This window comes from Eurosta solidaginis, chromosome 3 (assembly GCF_040869045.1).
Source record: "Eurosta solidaginis isolate ZX-2024a chromosome 3, ASM4086904v1, whole genome shotgun sequence".
Classification (NCBI taxonomy): Eukaryota; Metazoa; Arthropoda; class Insecta; order Diptera; family Tephritidae; genus Eurosta; species Eurosta solidaginis.
Genome location: NC_090321.1, coordinates 89,976,297 through 89,995,929, shown reverse-complemented (window position 1 = coordinate 89,995,929; position 19,633 = coordinate 89,976,297). Strand labels below are relative to the sequence as shown.

At 33.9% G+C, this 19,633-nt stretch overlaps 2 protein-coding genes across 12 annotated transcripts in view; one reads left to right on the top strand and one right to left on the bottom strand.

Moving 5' to 3' along the window:
• LOC137244139 (protein transport protein Sec24C-like) overlaps positions 1–19,633 on the bottom strand; it is a 625,388-nt gene that overhangs the window by 99,444 nt on the left and 506,311 nt on the right. The window lies entirely within an intron of this gene.
• The window catches only part of lolal (lola like), an 89,336-nt gene that overhangs the window by 516 nt on the left and 69,187 nt on the right, over positions 1–19,633 (top strand). The gene's annotated exons all lie outside the window — the stretch shown is intronic.

Below are 19,633 nucleotides of genomic sequence, written 5' to 3'. Positions count from 1 at the left end.
GTTTGATTGGGATATTATTTATTATAATACTATAGATCTTAAATTAAGCTAAAAATTTGTTTTAATTGTAATCCATATAAAAACAATTGCAAAGAAATAGACATTCACTTGGGCGAAACTGGAAAATTGCGAAAGGAAGGTGTTTTGAGTAGAAAAATCAAGTACGATTACATACGTGCTTGTTTGTGTTTGCTTTTAACTTTGGATATAAGTATATATACGATTGTACCGCAATGGAATATAGTCGCCGTCACTGATCGACAGCGGATTTGTTGAAGAAAAAGCAAAAGCGCCAAGAAATTCAAAGAGAAAAAAAAATAACCAGACAATTGCGCGAAGAAGCAATACACTGCACACAAAAAGAGAAGAGAGCGTGACGTAGATGGAAAAAACGAAAAATGAGTCCAAGGCGACCTAAAAAACAATTTCTATGAAAAAGTGGTTTTTCTAGAAATGTAAGTTGGGCTTTTATTGTGCATTTTGTTGCTATATACCTCAACTACTATGATGATATTTTTTCGTTGTGTGCCACCATCCGATGGCCATGTTGAAGCAGTTGGCTTATTGGTTGTGTTGTACAATAGTAGTGAGTAGTGCAAGTGCACAAGTAATTTCTTTAGGGTAATAATATATGCAGTAAATCGAAGGTGTCGGCGAACAAGAGGTTCATTACACAATTGGGTTTGCATTTTTAACCGCTGCTGATGTAGGCAAGACATATTGTCGGTACCATGTGAAAATTTTGTATTTAAATGTTAGAATGATTGGTAAAAGTGAAGAGAATATTCAAAATATATTCGGATGGCTCAGAAGATGATCCACGGAAACATACACCTATGGACAAAATAGTAGGTGTACACAGCTTTTGTTGGCTAGCTTTATAAGATTTCGCAAATGCAAACAAAATTTGCTAAAATTCTAGTTGAGGGGTCGACTGCTAATACGCTACCAAAAATATCGAGAGTTGGTGTCAAAAGACGCGTATTAATCTCGAGAACTATAATCCGAATGCGGAAACGAAAAATTTTATCTGCCCGGAGATATTTGCAGTTGAAGTTTGCGATTTTCATGTGGTTGTTGTTGTGTTGTGCCTACAAAAAAAATTGTGCATCACTGTGGCGGTAGCCACGGTTATACCACACACCCGGACTTGGCATGGCGTAGCCCAGGGTTATTTTTTTTATAAGCGCGGCCGAAGGCCGCCAACGCAAGTTGGTGTTCTGCGCAAAAATACTATGGATCCCACCCCCGGTTTCGCAGGTACCCGCGGGTCTTTTTTCGGTTTTTCGTTAATATCTTTTTGGTAATAGTCTAGTTGAGGGGTCGACTGCTAATACAGGTAATCGAGAGAGGTGTTAAACGACGCGTCTTGACATCAGTATTAATAATCCGAAGGCTCACAACTGCTAAAACTCGTTCAAAAATATCGGGACAGGTGTCAAAAGACGCGCTTTAGACCCAGGACCATGAAAGCGGAAATGGAAAATTTTATTTCTTTCCACAGATATCCAGAGATATTTGCAAACAAAATTGAAAATTTTCATGTAGTTGTATTTTGTTGATTTTGTGTACCCACAAAAAAAACTGTAAAAGTATTTTGCCCGGATATAGTTTTGGTCTCCAAACAGGTGATGGACCCACCCAGGATAATTTCTTATAATCGCGCCGCCAATGCAGAAAGGTGGTCTGCGCAAAAATACTATGGATCACACCCCCGATTTCGGAGCTCTCCCGGGGTCATTTTTCGGTTATTTGGAAATATCTTTTGACAAATAAAATTTTTAATTTCCGCTTTCGGATTCGTGGTCCTGGGCCAAAACCCGTCTTCTGACACCCCTCTCGATATTTTTGGACCAGTTTTAGCATGGTGAGCTAAAGTAAAGAATTACCATCATTTTATTTACTAATATAAAAAATATGGGTAAAAGTCTGGAACAGGGACGACTTATAGTCCCCGTCCATTTGGGCCAGTAATTTTAACCTTGTTCATTAATGACTTACTACAGGTCCGGTACCATTTAAAAGCTTTTGTCCATTAAATTTACTTTTTTTTTTTTTTTGAATTGCTCTACATGGGCTGGGTATAAACTCCGAAGCTCCGTTTTATTTAATGCATCGCTGACGAAACGGAATTACGAAATATTCAAGGCAGCGATCCGCTTTAAAAGAAGGAAAAAATAGCCGCTGTGTTCACAATCAGGGGCATAGTTCACATAAAGCGTAAAGCCAACGATAACTCTGAAACAATCCCTTGTTTTGAGTCACTCAAGGACCTTGAGAATTCAACTCCAGATAATGGTAGCTCGTTTCAAGACGAATGCATTAATCGATCTACTAATGCACAGAACGGGCTACTAGATTGCTCGTAGATCATTCCACGTATTTAGTGTATTTAGTATATTATGTATAAGTTATTTCTCTTGTTTCTGTCACTTTTCTTCTTTCACCTTCATATGCCATAGCACATTGTATTTAATCATAAATAGTGCAAAGCTTATTGCCAAATTATTATAAGTCCCCGAGTTTCAAGGACTGCTCTCGAACGTTGCTGCGCATACTTAGCAGGCGTGCTAAAGGTATAAACATACACATCAACCCGCAAAGCTTCTATAGAAAACTTGATGAGTTAAGATATCTTTGCGAGGTCTCCGATATAGATATTATCTGCTTCTCCGAAACCTGGTTTTCTTCAGGCCATAACGATTAGATAGTTAAACTAAATAGCTATCGACTTTAAGTAAAAAGTCAAACTTGTTAGAGCTGACAGAAGTGGTCATGGTGGTGGTGTCGCTATATATGTTAAAATTAGTTTGTCCTGTAAATTACGGTGTAGTTCTTGTACTGGTGATTCTGTAGAATTTGTGTTCATTGAAGTTTTTTCATCAAAGGGTGATAAGCTGTTGTTGTTGTTGTAGCGATAAGGTTGCTCCCCGAAGGCTTTGAGGAGTGTTATCGATGTGATGGTCCTTTGCCGGATACAGATCCGGTACGCTCCGGTACCACAGCACCATTAAGGTGCTAGCCCGACCATCTCGGGAACGATTTATGTGGCCACATTAAACCTTCAGGTCGCGCAAATTGATACTCTGAAAGCTGATATGAACATAGTGCCGTTGCATTACAACAACGAAACCAATAAAAGTAATGTGACTGACAATAATCGTGCAAAAAATAACAAAAAACACCAAAAAAGAGCAAAACAACACGAAAATAATATTAATACGGCTTTATTAGCCGCAGAAATAAATGCCCCAAAGACAGATGTAGTTAGCTCTCGTACTTTTAGTGCTAAAAGCAATCATAATATTAATTGTGATAGTTTTCGCTCTGCAGATGTCGATTTCTTGGCATTCTCGCCTTTGTCCAGTACCTCACACACTCCCTACTCCACATCTGGTTACCACTCCTGCTAATAAACCTGTTAACACCGATCCTAAAATTAATGCTGCTACAAATACAGACAATACTAATACTGCCGCGATCAGTAGTGCGCTGTCAATTAACCATTCTACTAATACGGTTGAATCTATTTCTGCTGCTCCGTCTGCAGGGCCTGCTGCTGTTTCTACTGACGGCTGCCCTGTCACTCCAGCTGCGTCCCGACGAATAGACTCTGCAAACATCATTGGCATAACTGCTGCTGGCATTTTGGGCCAGGATCTTAATCATTTGGCCTCCATTTCAACACAGCCTTAAATAAATTAAATCACTATCGGAAGAAGAATTTTCTAATTATATCTGCACTAAGCTTGGAGTTGAAAATAGAGGCATCAATGTCTTCAAGTTTACTCTTAAATATGCGAGAGATATATCTTCCTTCAAAATATCGGTTCCTGATAAATATTTTGATAAGGTACTGAATACTTCCTTTTGGCCGACTCATTCTGTGGTTCATGTATACTCTAAAAAGCATGTCAATACGTCAAAAAACTAAGAGTCCTGTGCTGTGAGAGCAGCACATACCTTGATAGCTGTCTACCGTCCTGTTCAAAAGGTCAAGGAGTTGATAATATTTCCATAAATGGCACCCAAAAGCAATTGAGTGTCTACTTTCAAAATGTCTCCGGAATGCGAACTAAGTCTAACGTAATGTACAATATGAGTTCGCTTGTGGACTATGACGTGTTCGTTCTTATTGAAACATGGCTAAATCCTGAGTTCCTTGATGCTGAGTTTTTTGACTCTAATCTGTACACTGTTTATCGCAAGGATCGCGATTTTTCCAAAACTGGACTCTCTAGAGGCGGGGGAGTTTTAATTGCCATACGCCGGCATATCAACTCGTCGCTTGTGGAGCTGAAGGATCAAGACTCGCTTTTGGACCAACTGTGTGTCTCAGTTCGCGGCATCTCTGAAATTTGTATACATACATTCCACCGTCTAGTCTAGACTCACTTTATAACTCTCATATAGATAATATTACTGATTTAGTTCGTTCTTGTGATAGTGGTAACTTTTGCATATTGGGTGACTTTAATTTACCTAATATTGAATGGTCTTACGTCGATAATAACTACTCATTAGTTCCGAACAATGTAAACACCACGTCTGAGATTTACCTTATTGACAGTTTCTCAAGTGTTAGTCTTTCTCAGATCAACTGCTTCACCAATCAACTGTCGAGAATTCTTGATCTTGTCTTTCTTAATGATAATTTTAGCTGTACGGTCACCGAATGCCTGGAACCGTTGTCGTGCTCTGGTTTGCACCACATTCCGCTTATCCTCGAAGTAGAATTCTATAACTTCGAAAGTATTGGAACTCTGAATGAGGATCCTACTTTTTCATTTAGACGTGGAAATTATGACTGTATATATCAGGAAGTTTCTTCCGTTGATTGGGAAGCCCTGTTATGGGGATGTGATCTTGCTCGATGCTTCAGTTTATTTAAAAACGTTGTAAATCAAATCTGCATAAACAATATACCTTAGAAAATGAAGCGGTGTTACAGAATACCATGGTATACTAGAAAACTAAAGAGGCTTAATAATCAGAGGAATAGGTTTTACAAAAAGTGCAAGGCTACTAAGCTAATGGCGTATAAAGAAAAATACCTGCGTTATTCCAAATCGTTCAAAGCGTTAGGCAAGAGGCTCCATGGTAACTATGTTCGTAATTTTGAATCCGACATTAAGGAAAACCCTAGGGCATTCTGGACTTATGTAAAGTCCAAAAAATGATGCTCCAGTATCCCTGCCTCAGTCATCTATAATTCTGAGCATGCTTCATCAACAGCTGAAGCGGCCAAACTTTTTGCAGCCTTCTTCTGCTCCAATTTCGTGACACCACCGGAAGACCCGCAGGAGTTGCCCACTGTGGTTGACAGTCCCATTAACTTTGGTGCGCTCACTCTATCAATTGAAGATATGGTCGATGGAACCCAGAATATTAAATCATCTACCCATACTGATATTGACGCCTTATCGTCTTATCTTTTGAAAAATTGTTTGGCTCTGGCATTTCCCCTCCTTTTAATTTTCAACAAATCTTTAGAGTGCGGCGAATTTATTGATGCGTGGAAGATAACCTTCATCAGCCCTATTTTCAAGTGTGGTAGCAAGAACAATGTCGCGAATTATAGGCCCATTGCAAAATTATCATCTGTTTCAAAATTATTCGAGTACATTGTGAAACAAAAAATGTACTTTGCTGTTAAACCTCTAATCACTGAAAATCAGCATGGTTTTGTGGCCGGTAGATCCACTGTAACAAACCTATCTATCTTCTCTGATTTTTGCATATCTTCTTTTAATGACCGTTGTCAAGTTGATACTGTGTACACCGACTTCTCAAAAGCATTTGATAAAGTTAATCATTATATACTGATTTCTAAATTGACTCGCGTGGGCTTCCACTCGATGTTTTTATCATGAATTAAATCATACCTCCACCAGCGTAGCTGTGTTGTGGTTATTGACAATAACTCTTCAAACACATTCACAGCCACCTCCGGGGTGCCATACTTGGCCCATTACTTTTTGTAATTTTTATAAACGATATTTCCACCTGCCTCCAGCACTCTAATTTTCTATTATACGCTGATGACCTAAAGATTTTTAATACCATCGCAAACTCAGACGACGTGAGTAAAATACAATCTGATTTAGATAACGTTGCTGTTTGGTGTCGTGCCAATAACTTGCCACTAAATGTTAGCAAATGCTTTCTTGTAAGCTTTTCTAAATCACGTGGCCTCATTCCCACTTCCTACTCTCTCGATGGTACCCACTATAGTGTTAACTACTTTGTACTCTTTACTTTAATTTTTAAAATAATTTTAATTGAGTTTTCGTGTTAACTTAAAATTTTGAATAACTTCAAAAAAAGAAAATTCTAATTAGTTGGAAAATATCTAAACTCAAAAATAAACAAAAATAAATTTTTATACTTAAAATCAAAATAAAAGATTTTTTTAAAATATCAACTTGAATGTTGATATATTGGCGATCCTACCAACGATCCTGCGCAAATATTTTATTTCATTAATGACTGTAATGATTACGAAAATTTCCATTCGCTAATTTTTAATTAAAATACATTTATTATCTGAATCTATATCTGTCCGTGCTTGTATATATAATACCTCGTGCTTATGATAAATGATTTTTGAACAAAAAATTTCGCAATTTTAAAGTAACTACTCCGTCATATTTACAACGACTTAAATAGTTGTGCGAAACAGACTAAACGTTTGTATCAGTTTGTTTACTTAAAATCCAATTTGGAAATACATTCGGCATCAACAAAAAACAAAAATTATTTGAGAATCAACACTTGAAAACAGAAACAAAAAATTATGAATTTAGTGATTATAATACGAAGCTATAATTAACTTTAAAAGTATTTCGTTTTGAAAGTGCCTAAAACATTTACTATTGTGAAAATAAGTGAAAGTCCATAGACATTCGTAGATGTGACTGTGTGGAAACACCCGAAAACGGAAACCAAATTTTAGCAGATTTGATGAACAAAATAGTTTAACCAACTGTTAAAACTTTTAAAGAAACAATAAAAAATTAAAAAGTAAAATCATAGTACCATAATTGTAAATCGCACATCGATAAAAAAAAAATGAAACTTAAATATACTTCAATTAATAAACAATATTTTGTGCAAATTGCATATAACAGTCGCTGTAAATTCTATATACGAAACAAAAACAAAAAATAAGTGCGGACAATCAAATAAAAACATAAAGTACTTATAGCAGAAATTTACTAGTAGACATACTATAAATTTTATGCAACATAAATAAAAATAAAATTTTTCTACGAATCGTTAATTAATAAAGAACTCTAAAAAACAACATACTACGCTTAAAACAATGGTTAAGTTTTCCACTTCACTACAACAAGAGCTATTACAACAATTTTACGCAAAATACACACAAGAACGGATTTAAAGTATAAGACATCACGATGAAAATGATGAGATTTATAAAGAAAACAACAAAGCCATTGCATAAACAGCAACAGCAATGAATTTAATTTTTATCACGTCCAAAAAACGCCATTTATTCCCTCAAAATCTCTAAAATCATCAATCAACTACTTATTAATTTTAATATTTTTTTATTAAATTTAATTTTATGTAAGTTTAATTTTTATTTTAATATTAAATTAAAAATTTTTCAATTATAATTTAAATTAAAATTTTAAACCTTTTAAATTTTCAAATTTATTTTAAGATATTTTTATATTTTAACAATTTTAATATAAATTATTTAAATTTATTTTTTTTTTTTATATAAAAATAAATATTTTATTTAAATTAACTCCCTTTCCAAAAAATATTCTTTAATATTTTCTAATTTTCAAATTTTTCATTTAATTTTTTTTTTTTTTTTCATATGGTTCTACGTTCACCAATACGAACCCGTAATTTTACAAATTCGGAAAATCAAAACAACAACTATACAAATAACACAATGACTCACAATATAACTCAAAATTCTAACATTAATACAACACAAAACAACATCTCTAATACAACACAAAATACTTCAACACAAGATAACTTTACAAATTTTTCTTCTACTAAATCTATTAAATTACCACAATTTTGACAAGATTGTCCTGATGCCTGGTTTTTGCTTGTTGAAGGACAATTTGAAATTAACAATATCAATGATGATAATTTAAAATTTCAAAATATTCTAATTACTCTTCAACGAGATACTATATCTAAAATTTTAGATGTTATTAACCCTCCTCCTCTTTTTAATAAATATGATACAATCAAAAAAATTCTATGTGAAAGATTTTCTCTTAGCGAAGAAAAACGATTAGAACAATTGTTTTCAAAAACTGAACTTGGTGATCGTTCACCATCTGAATTATTCAGATTTATGAAATCACTTATAGGTTCTGACTCCATAGTTAGTCAAGAATTACTCTTTAAATTGTGGATTCATAAATTACCACAAGAAATACAAATTCATTTGACTTCCAATAATAATCAAAACAGAGATGAAATTATTATTTTAGCTGACAAACTTTTTGATTTAATCAATAAACCTCATTCTTCCAAATCTCCTGTAGTCTCAAGTATAAATAATAATATTTTAGAACAATGCGTTAAAAATTTAACTGAATTAACCACGGCTATTTTTCAAAATTTAAATAAAATTTCTAATGATATTAATCAATTACAAATCCGTTCAAGATCTAAAGATAGAAATAGATCTAAATCTCGAAATTTTTCAGGATCAAGAAATTTTTCAAACAATCGTAATTTTAATTCACAAACAACTATTTGTTGGTATCACAAAAAATTTAAGAATAACGCTCTCAAATGTATACCCCCATGCAATTTTAATCAAAATCATAATTCAAATTACGAACAAAATTTAAACTGAAACGATCCATTATGACGGTGACGGATAATGGAACTATTATTAAACCTACTCGTCGCCTATTCATATTTGATAAATTCAATAAACTTAATTTTCTTATCGATACCGGCGCAGTTGTATCATTTATTCCTTTTTCTAAATTTAAAATTTATAAAAGAAATTCGGATCTTACTTTGACTGCAGCAAACGGTTCTTCAATTGAAACTTTCGGTACAAAACTACTTAAAATTGATTTAGGTTTAAGAAGAGATTTTGAATTTCCATTCATTATTGCGAATATTGATACACCAATTTTAGGAGCAAACTTTTTAGAAAAATTCGGAATTATTGTCAATATTAAAAATAAAGAAATAATTGATTCTACTACAAAAATTAAAGTTGCTGGATCTTCTGGATTTTCTGATATTTTCTCACTCAAAATTCCTATTGTCGAAAATAAGTTTTCAAAATTACTTAATGAATTTCCGTCTATTACCTGTGAACCAGATTATACTAAAAAAGTTAAACACCATACGGTTCACAGGATAGAAACAAAAGGTATTTTACCATTTTCGAAACCCAGACGTCTTGATCCAATCAAACTTAAAATTGCTAAAGCTGAATTTGAATTTTTAGTTAAAACGGGTATATGCAGACCCTCAAATTCTCCTATTGCATCTCCACTTCATCTCGTTCCTAAAAAAGAACCAAACGATTGGAGACCTTGCGGAGACTATCGAAGACTTAATTTTATTACTACACCAGATCGGTATCCTTTACCACATATTCACGATTTAACAATTGATTTAAAAAACAAACAATTTTTTTCCAAAATTGATCTTGTGCGTGCTTACCACCAAATTCCAATGGCAGAAGAAGACATTCATAAAACTGCAATAACTACCCCTTTTGGAATGTTTGAATTCGTAAGAATGCCTTTCGGTTTACGAAACAGTGCTCAAACTTTCCAACGCTTTATTAATGAAGTATTTTCTGATTTCGATTTTGTATTTACATACATTGATGACATTCTTATTGCCAGTGATAATGAAGATCAACATATAAATCATTTAAAATCAGTTTTCAAAAGACTTGAAGAATATAATTTAAATATTAAACCTTCAAAATGTACTCTCGGTGTAAATAAATTAAATTTCTTAAGTTACGAAATTTCTGGCGAAGGTATTAAACCATCTTTAGATAGAATTGAAATCATAACAAATTTTGAAAAACCAATTTCTATAAATAAATTACAAAAATTTTTAGGTATGATAAATTACTATCACAGATATATTAAAATGTTAGCAACAGAACTTAGTCCTCTGCATGAAATGTTAACACATGCAATTAAAAACAAACTCAAACAATTAAATTGGACAAATGAAACCACAACAGCTTTCGAAAATGTTAAAAAACTTTTTGCTAAAAATACTTTACTTACACATTTCGACAAAAATGGTACTTTATCATTAGCAGTAGATGCATCAAATGTTGCTATTGGAGCAGTTCTTCTACAAACTAGCAATAATATACTAGAACCCTTAGCTTATTTTTCAAGAAAATTAACTACAACAGAAACTAAATATTCAACATTTGATCGTGAACTTTTGGCAATTTATAATTCAATTAAACATTTTAAACATTTTCTTGAAGGTAGAACTTTTACAATTTATACTGATCATAAACCTTTAATTCATGTTCTAAATTCTAAAGTAGATAGATCTCCTCGTCAACTACGTCATCTTGAATATATTGCTCAATTTACAAATGATATTCAATATATACGTGGAAAAGACAACATAGTTGCCGACACACTTTCCCGTATTCCAGAAATAAATGCAATTTCAACTCAAGATATAAATTTAGAAACTTTATATAAAGAACAACAAACTGATACAAAAAACCATTTCTGATCAAAATTCTAAAAATAATTTAAAGGAAATTCATATTCCAATTATTAATTTAAATATATGGTGTGATGTTTCTCTACAACCTTTTCGACCTTATGTTCCACATTCTATGAGAAGAATTATATTTGACAAAATTCACTCATTATCTCATCCAAGTATAAGAACAACTAGAAAATTAATTCAAAATAAATATTATTGGCCTAACATGCGTAAAGAGATTAACGATTGGACTTCATCTTGCATCAATTGTCAAAAATCCAAAATTTCAAGACATACTAAATCTCCTATCCAAAAAATTCAAATACCATCAGGCCGTTTTGAACATATTCATATGGATATTGTTGGACCTCTTCCAGTTTCAAATGGAAATTATTATATTTTAACAATTATTGACAGATTTTCACGTTGGCCTGAAGCTTATCCGCTTAAAGATATTTCAACAAATACTATAGTAAAAACTTTTATTCAAAATTATATACCACGATTTGGTATACCATTAAATATTACAGTAGATCAAGGTTCACAATTCACCTCAAAATTTTTTACAGAATTAACTAAACTTTTAGGTTCTCATAAAATTCATACATCTCCTTACCATCCCCAAGCAAATGGCATGATAGAGAGATTTCATCGAACTTTAAAAGCAGCAATTATAGCATCAAACGACTCGGTTCATTGGTCTGACATTTTACCATTCATTCTACTTGGTTTACGAACTTCTATTAAAGAAGATTTAAAATGTTCATCTGCTGAACTTGTTTATGGCAAAACACTTAGAATACCTGGTGAATTAATTATTTCAAATAGTAATAAAGAACATGATTTTTCTAATGACGCTCTTCATAAAATAAGAGAATATTTTTCACTTGTTCGTTCTAAAGTTTTTCATCATAACAAAGAAAATGTTTTCGTTCCTAAACAATTAGAAAATTGTGAGTATGTTTTTGTTAAAGTTCTTCGTAAATCTAATTTAGAATCACCTTATGAAGGACCTTTTAAAGTTATATCTAAGAAACATAAAACATTTACAATTCAATACAATAATACTATTAAAAATATTTCAATTGATTTACTTAAACCAGCAAACATACTTATTAACACTAATTTAAATACAAATACATTAAACAACAAAAAACAAAAAAAGGTTACATTTAATATTAATTAATAATTTGTTTGTTTCAAATTTTCTTGGAGGGGGAGTAAATATAGTGTTAACTACTTTGTACTCTTTACTTTAATTTTTAAAATAATTTTAATTGAGTTTTCGTGTTAACTTAAAATTTTGAATAACTTCAAAAAAAGAAAATTCTAATTAGTTGGAAAATATCTAAACTCAAAAATAAACAAAAATAAATTTTTATACTTAAAATCAAAATAAAAGATTTTTTTAAAATATCAACTTGAATGTTGATATACCCACCTCTCAACTCTTAACGAGATAAAGGACTTGGGGGTTGTCTTCGATTCGAAATTTTCTTTCACGACTCATATAAATTCTACTATTGCTAAAGCGTATTCACTTCTGGCTTTTATTAGGCGTTCCTGCACAGACTTCACGGATCCCTACACCCTCAAGTTATTGTTCACTGCACTAGTTCGTTCGAAGCTGGAATATGCCTGTTTTATTTGGAGGCCGTATCATGAATGCCATATTGTTAGGCTTGAACGTGTGCAGAAAGCGTTTGTTCGGTTCGCGCTGCGCTCGATGAACTTTTCTGAACCGATTCTCATTTATCAAATTAGAGTCCCTGGAATGCAGAAGAACTGTCCTATCGCTCACGTTTGTTTATGACATCATTAATGGTGTAGTTGATGCACCTTGTCTCCTCAGGAGTCTCCAATTCCATATCCCTATAAGGCCTCTTCGCAATATACCGATTTTCTATACGGATTGTGTCCGAACCCTCTATGCCTCAAACGCACCTTTGCTTAGAGCTATGACCGACTTTAATCGCATCTCTGATTCTTCAGCTATTGATTTTGCTCTTTCTAAGTTTACTTTTAAAACTATACTTACTGATATCTTTTCAAACAGATAAATGTACGGGTCAATCTCGTTATAGCATGTAAGTTTTATTGTGTATACTCAACTTATGTACTATACTATTAAATAATTATCTAATTTTAATTCAACATTGTTATCTAGTCTGTAAGGGCTTCAAATGCCATAGACTGAAATAAAGAAATAAATTATATATAGTTCGAGCTGGTGACTTCAACAGCAACCTGCTCGTAGATTCAAGTCTTAAGCTAAGTATGGAATCTCTGGGACTCTTCCCTGCTAACATTACGGTACCAACACATTTTACCAACACTAGTTCCTCGCTGCCAGACCTATTCTTTGTAAACGACTCAGAGAAAGTACTTCTTTACGATCAGCTGTCTGTTCCCAATTTTTCTAAACACGACCTATTCATTACTTACAACTTTCAAACGTTGTTTACACCGAGCTCGTTTACATATCCTGACTTTAAAAGTATAAATTATAGTTCACTTGCTGAAGCAGTGGAGTCAGACGACTGGAGAATGATTCGACCGATGGCATCCGTGGATGGGCAAATTAACTTCCTTCAAACAGCATAAGTAAGCTCTTCGACGACCACGTTCCTACGCAACTTAAGGTGACGAAAAACAATAGCAATCCATGGTTTGACGCGAGTATTAAGCATCTTATTCACTTCCATAACCTAACTTACTCTCGGTGGAAAAGATACAGAACTTTGGAAATGCACATGCGCTTCAAAGCTGCACCACTCACTGCCAATAAAGCCCTCAAGATCGGCTAAAGCACATTTCTACAAAAATAAGTTCAGCACCGCTTTAAATTCAAAAGAAACTTGGAATACGATCAAGAAAATTGGAATTGGCAAATCTAAAGCCAATCTCTCTGTCTCCCCGATATCAATCATAGTTTTTTAAAGTTACCTTCCACGGTTGCTAATGTATGTATTGACAAATACTGTGATTGTGTAAATGTTGATGCAAGTCCCCTCGAGTTTGTTCATGTCGATGACTGTGATGTTGTGAAAGCCCTACTTTCTGTGAAGTCCAACGCTATGGGTTTAGACGGAATTTGTGCAAAATTTGGGAAAATTATTCTACCGTAATCCTGCCCCATATAATCTATTTAATAAACTCTATCCTAATCACCTCTGTCTTTCCAAAATGTTGGAAAGCTGTTAAAGTTATCTCTATTCTCAAACAAAACAAAGAGTACAGGCCGATAGCCATACTGCCTTTTCTTTCGAAGGTCGTTGAGCGCATCCTATTATTTTGTTTAAAGAAAATTAAAAGTTTAATTATTGTTGCGAATTTGTTTGAAATTAAGAAATAAGGTATTAACAATGCACATTATTTCATTTCATGTGGTATTCACTGAAATGAGTAATGAATTGGTGCCACAGCAACATCAACAGAGGAGCATAAGAAGAAGACCGGCGGGATAACACAAATCCGCCGGAATTGCCTGCATTCATTCTGCAAAGCAAATTCATATTCCAAAATCTATTTAAGCCTTCTTAAAAAATCCTTTCGCAATTTCTGGATGGCTGTATCAAATATACGAACAGCTCTTCCGTTGCTTATGATATACTTTTCGACTTAAAATAAAGAATATTGTGGTTGTTGTTGTTGTTGTATTAACAGTGAGAATATTGTGGTAGAATGTAAATAAATATTTTAGCACAAATTTGTACAAATAAGTGTCCTTTCTTAAAAGAACCAAATTCCTTTAACTATTTCGATGCATTCCCTTTAATTTAACAAGTGAAAAAACTCCTATGAAATGGCAGAAAAATCTCCCTCTCCCTCACATTCATAATCAGCCCAATTCTAAACGAAAATTCCGTGCGAGTTTTTTCCCTTCTCCCATTCCTCGTATTCTAAATAAAAATTCCTTGTGAGTTTTTTCACTTCTCCCTTTCCTCCTATTCTGAACAATGTTCGAAAAAGCGGAAACCGGTTATGGGAGAAAAGTAGGTATTATGAATGTGAGGGAGAGGGAGATTTCTCTGCCATTTCATAGGAGTTTTTTCACTAGTTAAATTAAAGGGAATGCATCAAAATAGTTAAAGGAAATTGGTTCTTTTAAGAAAGAACACTTATTTGTACAAACTTGTGCTAAAATATGTATTTACATTATACCCCAATATTCTCACTGTTAATACAACAACAACAACAACCACAATATTTATTTTAAGTCGAAAAGTATATCATAAGCAACGGTAGAGCTCTTGGTATACATATTTGATGCAGCCATCCAGAAATTGTGCAAGGATTTTTTAATAAGGCTTAAATAGATTTTGGCATATGAAGAAGTAGGAATTCAACTCAACTTGGCCGCCAGAAAATTGCTTTGCTGAACGAAAGCCGGCAACTCCGGCAGATTTGTGTTATGCGGCCGTCTTCTTCTTATGTTCCGCTGTTGATGTTGCTGTGGCACCAATTCATTATTAATTTCAGTGAATACCACATGAAATGCAATTAATACTGTGCATTGTTTATATTTTATTTCTTAATTTCCAACAAATTTGCAACAATAATTAAACTTTTCAATCTTTTAAACAAAATAAGAAATGTGCAACGAAATTTCAATTGACAAAACAGCTGACTTCGAAAATTCGAAATTCCTGTTCCCCAATTATTGTTCCCCCTAGGAGAACAGAATTGGAGGAATTTTTCCGCGGGAATAAAAAAATCCGCGAGAACAAAATTCCGCGAGAATATTTAGAATTGGTCTGAATACCTACTTTTCTCCCGTAACAGGTTTCCGCTTTTTCGAACATTGTTCAGAATAGGAGGAAAGGGAGAAGTGAAAAAACTCACAAGGAATTTTTATTTAGAATACGAGGAATGGGAGAAGGGAAAAAAGTCGCACGGAATTTTCGTTTAGAATTGGGTTGCATATCTTTAGTACCGTAGGAAAAGTGTACGGTATGCTCCGTACATTGTGGTTGACACAGTATTTCACTCCACTACATATTCGACTACTTTTATCCAAAGAGTACTTAATACCTACGCTCCTCCACGACTGTGAGATTTTTTCCAACTGTGACGCTGTGAGTAAAAAGAAGCTTAATATTGCCTACAATCAGGGCCATGGAGAGGGGGGGGGGGGCAGCCAGGCAATTGCCCCGGGCCCGGAAGGTTTTTGGGGGCCCGGCAAGGCAAAGCAGTATTGACGGTACTCTAACTAGGATTTCATAGATACATACATATTTTGTTGCTACAAAAAATTGTTTTAAAATTGAAAATCACTTAACTAAAATCATAAGCATCCGATCAAATATGGGGCATAGTCATAGTCGAAATAAAATCAGACCAATACTAAATATTCTCGCGGATTTTTTTATTCCCGCAGAAAAATTGCTCCCATTCTTTTCTCCTAGGGAGAAGAAAAATTGGGGAATAGGAATTTCGAATTTTCGAAGTCAGCTGTTTTACCATCTGACAGTTCATTACGCATTTCTGCTTTTGTTTAAGAAAATAAAGTTTAGTGTCTTTTGACGAATTTATCGTAAATTAAAGAAAAAATATACATAAAAAATGAATAGTATTGCATTTCATATGGTTGTGAACGAAATGATTGATGAAGAAGGTTCCCAGCAACACCAACAGAGGACTATAAGAAGAAGGTTGCGCGATAGTACCAATCCGTTGGAGTTGCCACAATCGTTGTAAGTATTAGAACATCTTCTGTTTTGCTTTTATATTTCATTAAATTTCTGGAATTTACAGATTTCAAAAGTATTATAGCGTTAACAAACCTGCATTTCGGTATTTGTTGGAATTTCTCATCGCACACACGGCATCGCAAAAAAAAATTTGCGATATCGCCGCTTGTTAAACTGAGTGCAGTTTTAAGATTTTTTGCTGAAGGTGGGTATCAAACAGGAATCGGAAAAGATGTGGACGATTCTTTAGCATAACCCACCTTCAGCAAAGTTCTGGACGAAGTCGTTGAGACCTTTGAAAGTGAGCTGTGCGAAAGATGGATAAGTGTGCCAATGAGCAGCGACGAAAGAAGAAGAATTTCACGTGCATTTTACGTGAAGCATGGGATTCCCAGTGTTATCGGCTGCATTGATGGAACTCATGTCCGTATCATCGCACCCGCGGAAAACAAGCATCTCTACTACAATAGGAAGGGCTACTACAGCTTAAATGTAATGTTGCTAAGCTATTTATAATAGTTCAATTGAAATATATTTGACTATGTCATTGTATTTTCTTAGATGTGTGACGATGAGCTGAAAATTCGGTACGTTGATGCTTCCCATCCCGGTGCCTCGCATGACTCCTTTATTTGGAATGTGAGTGAATTGAGAACTCACCTTGAAGACCAGTATTTGCAACGTGAAGCCAATTTTTGGTTACTGGGTAATAATAAAATATTCAAAATGTAAATATTTGTATTGATATAAGACTTTTTAAACTAGGTGATGCCGGGTATCCTTTAGAACCATGGCTTATGACACCACATCGGAGTCCCGACGAAGGCTCTATACATATGAAATTTCATGAAGCCCATTCGAAGTGTCGCAACATTATTGAACGAACCAATGGGGTGCTAAAAATCGATGGAGGTGTCTCCTTGGTGCAAGGGAATTACATTACACTCCAAAAAAAGCAGCAAAAATTGTAAACGTGTGCTGCGCGCTGCACAACATATGCATACATTTCAAGGCATACACAGATATGACAGAAGTACAATCCACAGAAGAGCAGGCAACTCAAAACAGAAATCAAGATTTAATACCCTTGACTTCGCCTCAGTATTTGAACGCAGCGCAAAACATACGAAACAACATTGGAAGCTCGCTATAAATTTTAAGGAATGAAAACACATACTTTGAGTTAAATATTTTATTTTCTGTTTTAAATTCATTTTTTCTGCCTTTAAATTCAGGTATCACAATTTAGTACATTTTACTTAATTCCTACTAAAGAGTTTCAGTCTCATTTTCTTACAAAAAATAGAAATATCACAAATAGTTTTTTTTTGCTCGTCATAACACAGTCTTAAATTAAGTAATATTATAGTCTACAAAATAAAAATAGTTCACGTAAGCATGTATAATACTGATATTTATACTACTATGAAATAAAATAAAAAATAGTTCATATTAAAAAAAGTTACTAGTCTTATATTTTAGTTAATATTAAAAAGGACTATTAAAAAAATCACAAATTCAGGTAGCTTGTATATAGCGATTAGGTATTTTTCTATTATTTTTCTAGCTGGTGGAGCATAAGATTTTCCATTGCTAAATTATGCATTTTCAATTCATCTATTTCCTCTCTTTTTAATTTTTCCATTTCCTTATAATGCTTTTTATTAATTGCATATATTTTGTCAATCGCCCTATATATTTTTTTAATATTTTCTTTTTGATCAGTGGAATCTGACACTGCACCTTTTATGGTATCACAGAGCTCGCGTTGAATTGACAATTCTTCTTGAAGAATGTCAGAGGAAGATCTCTTAGATGGGACTCTTTTTGAGGAAGTGGGCCTTTCAATCAAAGCATTTGGGGGGCTCTCATTCATACAAACACTAATAACTGGGTCCTCATGCAATACCTGACAATCATTCCCTACCACAGTCTCACTCAATACCTCAAATCCGTTAGCTAACTCACATTCACTCACTTGGACAATGTCGTCCACAACACCACTTTCCCTAACTGTAGTTCCATCTTCAATTTGAATGTTGCCATCAATTTGCTGCAATATCTTCTTCCTAGATGGCAGTCCAAATTTATTTCCCACTTCCTCCACGGATTCCTTCATACCGATCAACTCAAATATTGCCTTTCTGTTGTGGAAAACTTGTATTCGTTATTTGGGCCACCGCCAGTGCCTCTGGAACTCTTATGGTTGTTTGCTGCTTTTTGACGCACGTATTTTTTTTGATCAGCCCACACCTAGAACACATAAGTTTTAGTCAGCTTGTATGTATACAACTTTTCCATGAAAACAAGCACCTTTTTCCATTCTGCAATGCATTTTGCTGGTGGTCCGGCTGAGTTCAGCTCTTCCTCAGCTTTACGCCAAAATCTGTGTAAGGCTTCTTTGCCTCCTTTAAAACAACCTTGCGCAATTGCCGGATGACTTTGCATCAAATCGATTAGTAGTTCTATCTGTTGCTTATTTGTACTTTTAGACCTGAAATCAAGAGTAATATAAGAGAATATTATTTTATTTATTACATACCTAATAAAATAAGTAATTTTCAATACAAAAAATACAATTTACTTACATTTTTATGAAGCGTTCCTTTCAGCTTATCAAGTGAACAATTTCTTTTAAAATGAAGGAAAAATCTCCTTCTCACTCACATTCATAATACCTACTTTTCTCCCATAACCGGTTTCCGCTTTTTCGAACATTGTTCAGAATAGGAGGAAAGGGAGAAGTGAAAAAACTCACACGGAATTTTTATTTAGAATACGAGGAATGGGAGAAGGGAAAAAACTCGCACGGAATTTTCGTTTAGAATTGGGCTGAATGTGATTTTAAGTTAGATAAACGTTTTTGACACAGTTTTATAAGCGCTATTTGTCAAAAATGCTTCAACTAACTTAAAATCAAATTTTATTTCGACTTCCCAACGACTTAAGTGGTCGCCATTTCCTTCAAATCATACTACATACTACTCTAAAAAAACGTAGAAAAAGTAAAGCGTGATTGGCTCGTTTGGAGTGCAACAAAGGAAGCGCTTTTTTTGTTTTCCATGCCGGCTTTTCAGCAAAAATACCCGATCAGCTTTGACAAAATCTTCAGGTTATTCTAAAGAAAAAGGTTGGAAAAGGTTACACGACTAAATTCCTTAACATGAAAATAGGCAAAGTCATAAAACTTGCTATATAGAGTGGCGCAAATATGAAAT